This window comes from Oncorhynchus kisutch, linkage group LG16 (genome assembly GCF_002021735.2).
Source record: "Oncorhynchus kisutch isolate 150728-3 linkage group LG16, Okis_V2, whole genome shotgun sequence".
In the NCBI taxonomy this organism is placed as follows: Eukaryota; Metazoa; Chordata; class Actinopteri; order Salmoniformes; family Salmonidae; genus Oncorhynchus; species Oncorhynchus kisutch.
The window spans coordinates 39,631,304-39,641,860 of NC_034189.2; the positions used below are offsets into that span (position 1 = coordinate 39,631,304).

Here is a 10,557-nt window from a genome sequence, read left to right on the forward strand (position 1 = left end):
GTACATCTCATTACATTTCAAACTGACTGGCCATTTAACACTAAAGAGGACCCTTTGAATGGGGAAGATGAGGTTGGATGAATGGAGGGAGGGAGGGATAGAGGGTGTGTCAATGTTGTTGGCGACTGTGTTGACTCAGTAAGGATTAGCTATCCCTGCCTGCCTCTCTCTCAGCGCTCTACAGCGGCATGCAGAGTCAGAGCTGGCCCAGCCAGACAGACAGGGCCAACTCCCCTCCCTGTCTGAAGCTCCAGAACCACAACAGGCACAACACCCACCTGGACCCAGGTGAGATGCCCCTCCATCGGGCGAGTCAGTAGCTATCCTTGCTCTACCTGCTGTCCCTTCATTTTATGTCTGTAAATACATTCATTCCTCCATGTTTGCTAGCCTACTTACTGTTGTATGTACTTGACTGTAATATAAGCCTCAATTTGTAACATGATTTAAATGTGTTGCGGGGTTCTTGGTGAGGATGATTTCAATTATTTGTGAAAAATTGTTTCGTTTTAGTTTTTCTGAACCCAGTGAAATGATGTGGTCAGACGGTTTGACAGAGAGATTTAGAAGATGAAGAAGAAATGGAATCAGTGGAGAGGATAGTTTGGACTACAAAATGTATGTGTGTGTGTGTGTGTGTGTATACTGTACATTGAATTTGAAAAATGTCATCTAATTTCAACCAGCTTTGTAAACATAGAAATTAGGCTAAAACTTAAACTGAAATACACCTACTTAACCTGACTAACACATTTCATAATCATCAGAACTATGTATATGTTGAAATTGGGTTGAAAATTCCACATAGAAACACCAATTTTTTTTTTTGATTTTATATTCAATTGGGTGATTGAAATTCTGTTGAATTTTAGATTTGATTAGTCATATTTTATTTCACCTTGTTTCAATGTTGTAGTAAAATGGAATGTTTGAATCAACGTCATTGTTTCAACCTAAATGAACAGGTATATTGAAATAACATGTGAAGACGAAGTCCAACGATTTCTGCCTGAACTGGTATGTGAGGGGTAATGCATTTCAGTGAGAACAAGTCCACCATCCAGATGACCTATGTACCCTGTTTAGCTTTGGAAACAGGCTGTGTTCGTTTTAGCTGAGCTTTCATCTCAACACATTTTGACATTGATCAACTTTCATACTCATTTGTGTTGACTACCTAAACAACGTTAAATAGTTTTTAAAGTAACTCCTCTAACTTTTCTAACACGAGCTGTATGTGAAAGTCAATTCGGAGTGAGGCTGAGTTTATGTAGGCAACATTGACACCTGATTTGCCCAACAAAGGACACTTTGGCTGCATTTACACAGGCAGACCAATTCTGATATTTTATTCTCACTAATTGGTCTTTTTACCAATTAGATTAGCTCTGAAAAAGAGCTGATGTGATTGGTAAAAATACCAGTTAGTGGAAACAATATCAGAATTGGGCTGCCTGTGTAAATGCAGCCCAAAATGTCAACATGTAGCTAGGTATACTATCATTCATCCACGGTTGATTGGATCTTTGGAAGTAGTTACCATTAGCCCTATAAATAGGATGCCAAATTCATTATATTGATAATACATTTTTACCTTTGGATATTGTCTTTTATATGAAGGATGGTTGATGGATTTCTAATTTATCTACAAATTATTAATATGTTGAATTAATGTCGCCATCTCAACCAAACATCTAAGTTGAAGAATAGGACCAAATCAAACTTGACGTGAAGTTCATTTAAAGTTTGATTTGATGTAGTGCTATTCTTCAACTTAGATTTTTGGTTGAGATGGAGACGTGAATCCAACATATCAATTGCGTTCACAATTCAACATCCAATTTCTCTACAAATGAATGACTGAGATGTTAGGGCCAGGGTTATGTAGATAGTCTACGTAAACGAGTATGGAAGCTGATCAGTGTCAATCTGTGTTGACATAATAGCTCAGCTGAAACGAACACTGCTTGTTTCCTAAGCTAAGTACAGCACATAAACACAGCAACAAAAAAAACGTCCTCTCACTGTCAACTGCGTTTATTTTCAGCAAACTTAACATGCTTAAATATTTGTATGAACATAACAAGATTCAACAACTGAGACATAAACTGAACAAGATCCACAGACATGTGACTAACAGAAACGGAATAATGTGGCCCTGAACAAAGGGGGGCTCAAAATCAAAAGTAACAGTCAGGCGTGGCCACCAGCTGCATTAAGTACTGCAGTGCATCTCCTCCTCATGGACTGCACCAGATTTGCCCGTTTTTGCTGTGAGATGTTACCTCACTCTTCCACCAAGGCACCTGCAAGTTCCCGGACATTTCTGGGGGAATGGCCCTAGCCCTCACCCTCCAATCCAACAGGTCCCAGACGTGCTCAATGAGATTGAGATCTGGGCTCTTCGCTGGCCATGGCAGAACACTGACATTCCTGTCTTACAGGAAATCACGCACAGAACGAGCAGTGTGGCTGGTGGCATTGTCATGCTGGAGGGTCATGTCAGGATGAGCCTGTAGGAAGGGTACCACATGAGGGAGGAGGATGTCTTCCCTGTAACGCACAGCGTTGAGATTGCCTGCAATGACAACAAGCTGAGTCCAATGATGCTGTGACACACCGCACCAGACCATGACGGACCCTCCACCTCCAAATCAATCCCGCTCCAGAGTACAGGCCTCGGTGTATCGCTCATTCCTTTGACGATAAACGCGAATCCGACCATCACCTCTGGTGAGACAAAACTGCGACTTGTCAGAGAAGAGCACTTTTTGCCTGTCCTGTCTGGTCCAGCAACGGGGGGTTTGTGCCCATAGGCGACGTTGTTGCAGGTGAGGTCTGGTGAGGACCTGCCTTACAACAGGCCAACAAGCCCTCAGTCCAGCCTCTCTCAGCCTATTGCGGACAGTCTGAGCACTGATGGAGGGATTGTGCGTTCCTGGTGTAACTCGGGCAGTTGTTGTTGCCATCCTGTACCTATCCCGCAGGTGTGATGTTTGGATGTACTGATCCTGTGCAGGTGTTGTTTCACGTGGTCTGCCACTGCGAGGACGATCAGCTGTCTCCCTGTAGCGCTGTCTTAGGCGTCTCACAATACGGACATTTCAATTTATTGCCCTGGCCACATCTGCAGTCCTCATGCCTCCTTGCAGCATCCTAAGGCATGTTCATGCAGATGAGCAGAGACCCTGGGCATCTTTCTTTTTGTGTTTTTCAGGGTCAGTAGAAAGGCCTCTTTAGTGTCCTATGTTTTCAGAACTGTGACCTTAATTGCCTACCATATGTAAGCTGTTAGTGTCTTAACGCCCGTCCAACAGTTGCATGTTCGTTCATTGTATATGGTTCATTGAACAAGCATGGGAAACAGTGGGAAACTTACAAACCCTTTACAATGAAGATCTATGAAGTTATTTGGATTTTTACAAATTATCTTTGAAAGACAGGGTCCTGAAAAAGGGACATTTCTTTTTTTGCTGAGTTTAGATGTAGCCATCTGGATTGTTGACTTGTTCTCACTGGAGTGTGTTTCCCCCTCATATACCAGTAGGAGTCACTGTTTAGGAAGGAATTGTTGGACTGTGCCTTCACATTTTATTTCGATATACCTCGTTATTTAGGTTGATGGCATGATGCTGAAAAGATTGAGGTTGATTCAAAAATACAAGTTTACTATCAACATTGAAACAAGGTCAAATAATATACCGTCTATCAAATATGAAATTCAACATAATTTCAACCACCCCAATATACAGTATATTGAATATAGGATGAAAATTATTTTGTAATGTTTCTACGTTTTCCACGTTGATTCCACATCACAATATGTTGACAAATGACATTCCAACAACGTTGATTGAACCAGTGTATGCCCGGTGGGCCGTGTGTATGAATCTCTGGGTCTGTGTGAGACTGAGATGGATGTCCCGTTCACTTAGACTGATCCCAGATCTGTACGAGTTGACAAGACGGCACAAACAGATCTGGGACCAGGCTACTGTTGACTGATATTGAGCGGTTGCCATAATGTATGTCAGGACAGGACAGTTATCTGGGCCTTGACTCCTACTCGACTTCCGCCCCTGACTCCTACTTTCCCTAATGTGTCTGATCAGGTATCCAGGGCGATGACAACCTCCAGTCCATGATCGTTGGCACGGTGATGAGGAAGATTAAGTCTCGCACATGGAAGAAGCAGCGCTTCTTCAAGCTGCAGAAGGACTGCATGACCATCTGGTACAAGTCCAAGAAGGCCGGGAACACCCACTCCACATGTGAGTAGTGACATTTACAGTACATGCTTAGACCATGTTTAGACAACATTTAGACAACGTTTAGACGTTATCACCTACTGACAGACGCACATTTTCTTACATTTGATACATATTATATCATTGTCCACATCAAGATTATGTTCGGCAGCAGGCTATATACTGACTGTACAAAACATTAGGAACACCTTCCTTATGTTGAGTTGCACCCTTTTGCCCTCAGAACAGCCTCAATTCGTCGGAGCATGGACTCTACAAGGCGTCAAAATCGTTCCACAGGGATGCTGCCCTATGCTGACTCCAGTGCTTCCCACAGTTGTGTCACGTTGGCTGGATGTCCTTTGGTTCGTGGACCATTCTTGATACACACAGGAAACTGTTGAGCGTGAAAAACCCAGCAATGTTGCAGTTCTTGACACACTCAAGCCAGTTCATTCACCCTCTGAATGGCACACACACAATCCATGTCTCAATTATCTCAAGGCTTAAAAATCCTTCTTTAACCTGTCTCGACCCTTCATCTCTACTGATTGAAGTGGATTTAACAAGTGATACCTGGTCAGTGACACCTGGATTCACCTGGTCAGTCTATGTCATGGAAAGAGCATGTGTTCCTAATGTTTTGTACACTGCTTTGAGTAATTTTGTCGTTGCAGTGCTCTAGTTCTATCATCACTGAAGTGAGTGATGATATTGGGCTATAGGGTTCACCGTGTACCTAAAGACTTGACTTATTCCCTTTAGCCACGAGTGGAGCAAAGGGCCTAAAGAAAACCTAAGGAGATCGCTGAATACCTAAAGAGATACCTAAGTAGATAGTATTCAGCTTCTCTTCTCCCTTTCAACAGTCTTTGTGAGTGACGTGGAGACGGTGCATGAGGGCCACCAGTCAGAGGTTCTGCTAAGCATCGCAGACGAGTTTCCCTCAGGCCGCTGCTTCACCCTGGTGTTCCGTGGTCGCCGTGGCAACCTGGACCTGGTGGCAGGCTCAGCGGATGAGGCCCAGTCCTGGATCAAAGGTATGAGGAAGCTGATAGAGAACCTGGAGAACATGGGCGAGAGTGAGAAGCTTGACCAGTATCCTTTCTGACAAGCTAAACCAATCAATCAAATGTATTTACAAAGCCCTGATGAATTTGTTCTGTTCCATAAGATGCTGACCCAGAGAGAGGACTTTCTCAGGGTGTTCCAGGACTACTCTGGCGACGTACAGAAGCTGTCTCTGCGGGACCTGGAGGAGTTCCTGAGAGATGAACAACTGGAGGAGGTGGACGGGGTTCAGCAGCTGGCCATGGAGCTCATCGAGCGCTACGAACCCTCTGACACAGGTAGTACTGACCTCTGACCCTGGCATAATTTGTGGCTATAGCTGAACAATCACACCCTACGAATTATCAGGTCAATAACCATGTCATCAGGTCAACATCATGGTCAAGCAGTTCTTGTTATTTCAACCAAGAACAAGTAAATTTGAATGAATATCATGATGGATGTAATGAAAAATAAAAATATATGGTTTGAAATGATTGCAGTTTTAGTTTTTTGGGTTTTTGTGTTCCATAGCCAAGACCCTGAAGGCTATGTCTATCGACAGTTTCCTGATGTACCTGGCATCGGCTGAGGGCTCCATCTTCCACCCCAGACAATAGAGCTTGTGCCAGGACATGACCCAGCCCCTCAACGACTACTTCATCTCCTCTTCACACAACACATACCTGATGGAGGACCAGCTTCGAGGACACAGCAGTGTCGAGGGATACATATGTACTCTACACCAGTGGTGGCTGATGGGAAGGCTTAGTAGGCCGTTCTTGAGAGACGATCTTGATCTCTGTCTTGAGGTGAATTACGACACAACTTTTGGAAGACATAATCTGAGGGATTGATCGTTGTCCATTCAAATTAATATACTCTGGGTCAAAGTCCAAAAATGCTAACTTGTTTCTTCCTTGTTAGGGCTTTGAAGCGAGGCTGTCGGTGTGTAGAAGTAGACTGCTGGGACAGTCCCAATGGAGAGCCTATCGTCTATCACCTCCAAGATCCTCTTCAAAGATGTTGTGAACGCACTGAGAAACTATGCCTTCAGGGTATTTATTTAATACGAAGAAATTGTAATGACAAGATTAAACCTCTTTGCATGGTATGCTTCACAGGTATTCTCTGCACTATCATGACATAATGTTTACATATCAGTACAGAATACAGGGGTGTTTTTAGCATTTTCATGGTCCATTTACCAGTGCAGTACTTTACACACAGGAATCCAAGAACACTCCTCACTCAACACCTCATTATATGTGTATGAATCAGGAGGGGGATCATTCCGTCATGATATCCCAAAGCCACGGCCCTTCCAGAAAGCAGAGCTCTCACACAGTAAACCAGCACATGACCGGCCTGTCAAAGACTTATCCTGTTCTATGCCAAAACGGTCCTCCGTGCCGCCAGGTTCATGTTGTGGGTCAGGGTTTCAGGGCCCTGGTCAAAAGTAGTGCACTGCATAGGGAATAAGGTGCCATTTGGGATGCAGACACTCATACAGGACAGCCCAGAATGTAGTGGATGGACTACATAGAGGGTGCCGTTTGGGACACACTCTCTGTCTGTCTGCAACTTGATGGTGGCCTGGGCTGCTCCATGCGACCCCTGTCCTGTCTGCCTGAGTGGAGAAGCTGCTGGTGTATAGAGACTGGTAGCAGGTACAGCCTTTCTCCTCACACTGAGAATGCTGCAGTCCAGTGTTGAATTATTCACTCCCCCCTTCCTCCCAGGTATCAGAATACCCGGTCATCCTGTCCACCGAGAACCACTGCGGTGTTGAAAAGCAGCAAGTCAGGACCGAGTTTGGGAACCCTGCTGTAGAGTGAGTAGAGACTGTCTTGCTACCTACCTTTCTGTCAGTACTGCCCGGGCCATATGATCTGTGCTGTAAGGTGCAACACTGGCACCGTGAACTATTAAAAAGCCACAGTGTTGTTCCCTCAGCACCGAATAGAATACGATTGATTGTTCTCTCAGCCTGGTCTTTCGACATTGTATTGGGCGTGACCTGCAGGTCCATGTAGGACAATGAATGCAAAGACATTATATGCCCTGTATCTCAATGTAAAGACTATGAACTGTCTGTGCATGGTGTATATTTGTTCTGCCTCAGTGATTGTAGAATACTGTGCCCACAATCACCAAGTATGCAGGTGACTCTAAATATCTATTATGTTCCATTATCAATATCCAATAGAGAGATGGGTTGAGAGAGAGGTGCAGTCGAGAGGCTTTCTGAAGCATGCCCTGGTACAGAAGCATGATATCTATTCCCTGGTGATGAAACGATCTAGGTCCATTGTTCTGACTAACAGGAGCTGAAGGGGAAGATTCTTCTCAAGGGGAAGCGACGAGGACGACGCGGCTGACATCGATGAGGACAGCCTCCATAGCAACAGCCCCGACGCATGGCCAAAGTAGGCTACTGGTGTGTCTGTGTGGGTGGGTGGGTGTGTGTGTGTGTGTGTGTGTGTGTGTGTGTGTGTGTGTGTGTGTGTGTGTGTGTGTGTGTGTGTGTGTGTCATCTGCTGATGTGTTGACTTAACCAAGTTATAACACTGTTATAGGACTGATATTGTCCAAGAGTTGCATTCAACTCTGACATCGCTCATGAAAGATATAGGGCTAAAGCCAGCGACTAGACCAAGTGAGCCTCCTAATGGTGCCATACGAACACCAGAGATAGCCATAGACAGAGAGAGGACGAGAGAGCCGACGGCACCAACACTCTTTCAAGACTGTACTACTGTCTTGAGAGAGAAGACTGACTGACTGACTGACTGACTGACTGACTGACTGGCTGACTGACTGTTTGTTTGTTGGGTGGGTGGAAGGTTGAGGTAGAGGTAGAGAGCCCTCTAAAATGAGACACTTAAATTGAAGTCAGGGATCACCTATGTAGGTAAACACTGAAGCACCTCTGACTTTATTCTTGGTTCTTTCATGATATCGGTCAATAACAAGTAGTGCCCATTAACAGATTAGATGGGTGTCCATGGGTCTAAGACATCATTTAACATTGGCACTCTATGTTTAATGAACGGCATAAATTAGAATGGGGATGACATGGTTTGATCAATATGGCAATCAGGGTTAAAGCCAATAGTCTACAGGAGCAGTGAGCTCTGGGAGGACCTTGACTCTGATGATGGCTGTCCTGTCCTAAACACAGACTGTAGCTCAGAGTCTCTGTTTGTGTTCGGCCCCGGATCTGCTTTCATACAGAGGCAGCCCAGGTGTGCACTAGGACTGGGACACCTGGTTGCATTGCTAATTAGTCTGGCCGTGTGCCCGCCTGCATACCTCAACCTTACGGTCATCGAAGCCTGATTGGCACTGGCAGACCTACTGTGGTTGGCTTCATAGTGAAGTATCACTTATTCCATATTGGGGTTGTCCCGGGTCCACTTGCAGCTTTCACCCATGGCTAGCTGCACTCCACTCCTTCTCTCAAACTTTACGAGTGCCACGTTGCTCTTATCGCACAGCCTTGTCTATTGTCAAAACTAGGGTTTTACTGTATATATCCAATCCTCCTAGTGCAGTTGCCCCAAGCCATTGCTCAATTTATATGTAGTTGAATTGAAGGTAGCTTAGTAAGGTCAACACTCCAATTTCCCCGCTGTGGATCAAACAAGCTTATTCAATTCAACTCTCCTTCTTTTCTTCAGAAAAAATGAAGCAGCGTCTGTCAAGGGAGCTGTCGGACTGCGTAGTTTACTGCAAGAGTGTCCACTTCAGCAGCTTCAAGCACTCCTGCATTCACTCCAAGTTCTACGAGATATACTCCTTCACAGAGTCCAAAGCCCGCAAACACTTGAGAGAGGCAAGTGGGGCTTGAATCCCTACAGTAACTCATGACATTCATCATTCAGGGTCAACCAGTCACTAACTCACTCAGGACAGTTTGTGTCGTTCTGTTTGGACCCCAAAACAGAAGCCAAAAGTTGTTGATTTACTAAAAGGAAATGTTGTCTGATTCGTGAGATTTAGTCAGTTATTCATTCAGTGGCACGGGCCGAAACAGAGGCAGAACGACTAGAAGACACAGTGCTTTGTCTGTGTACTGTTCAATTGCATGGTTCCCCAAGCTCATCTCATGTATGATTAACTGCCTGTCTCTCCCAGGGGAAGAGTTTGTGCATCACAATGCCAGGCAGCTGACCAGGGTTTATCCCAGTGGCTTCAGAACAGACTCCTCCAACTTAAACCCACAGGTGATGTGGAACACAGGGACTCAAATAGGTAGGTGAGGGCCATTTTAGATTGTTCTAAGGCACGACACAATGATTAAACAAAATATAAATGTCCAATTTCCCAACATGACTTTGTGAATCTAGTTAAGCTCATATTTCTGTTCATTCGGATCAGTTGGTTAATTTCTCTGTTTTCCTTGCTACCTCAGTTGCGTTGAATTTCCAGACGGCAGGGGTTGAGATGAACCTCAACGATGGACTGTTCAGTCAAAATGGCCGCTGTGGCTATGTCCTCAAACCTGACTTCATGAGGATGTCAGAGAGGAGGTTCGATCCTGAGGTTCCACAGAACCGGGAAGGCTACCAACCCAGCAGTCTCTGCTTTCAGGTACAAATAAAAAACGGAGACCTACCTAAGACACAACCTGAGCTACAACAGAAAAACGACAGCAACCAAGTGGAATGCTAACCTACCCATCTGACCTCAAGCTCTCTCATTGTGTGTATGTTTTTAAGGTGATCAGTGCACAGCAGCTTCCCAAAGTGAATATCAAGGAGAGCTCCGTTGTGGACCCGTTTGTGAGAGTGGAGATCCATGGACTTCCTCTAGACCAGGCCAAGCAGGAGACCAGATACATAGACAACAATGGTAATATATACACCCATTAAATCCCAACCACATAAATGGTTATAATGTAATTTTTCACAGATATGCTGAAACAAAAAGCAGTATATTACAGTATTATATTCTATTATTTGATATATTAATGAATTGTGTTTGCTCAGGGTTCAATCCAGTGTGGTATGACACTTTGCGGTTCACCATCCATGTGCCTGAACTGGCCCTGGTACGCTTTGTCGTGGAGGACTACGACAAGGCGTCAAGGAATGATTTTGTCGGACAGTATACCTTGCCTTTATCATGTATTCAGCAAGGTAAGACTCATCCATGTATTTAAGCGTTTTGTACAAACTCAAAATATAACCTCCTAATATGACAGTCATACACTACCGTTCAAAAGTTTGGGGTCACTGAGAAATGTCCTTGTTTT

General features: G+C 44.5%; 1 pseudogene; it reads left to right on the top strand.

Moving 5' to 3' along the window:
* The first annotated feature begins 188 nt into the window (after positions 1-188).
* Positions 189-10,533, top strand: LOC109906780 (1-phosphatidylinositol 4,5-bisphosphate phosphodiesterase delta-4-like; annotated as a pseudogene).
* Positions 10,534-10,557: the final 24 nt, after the last annotated feature.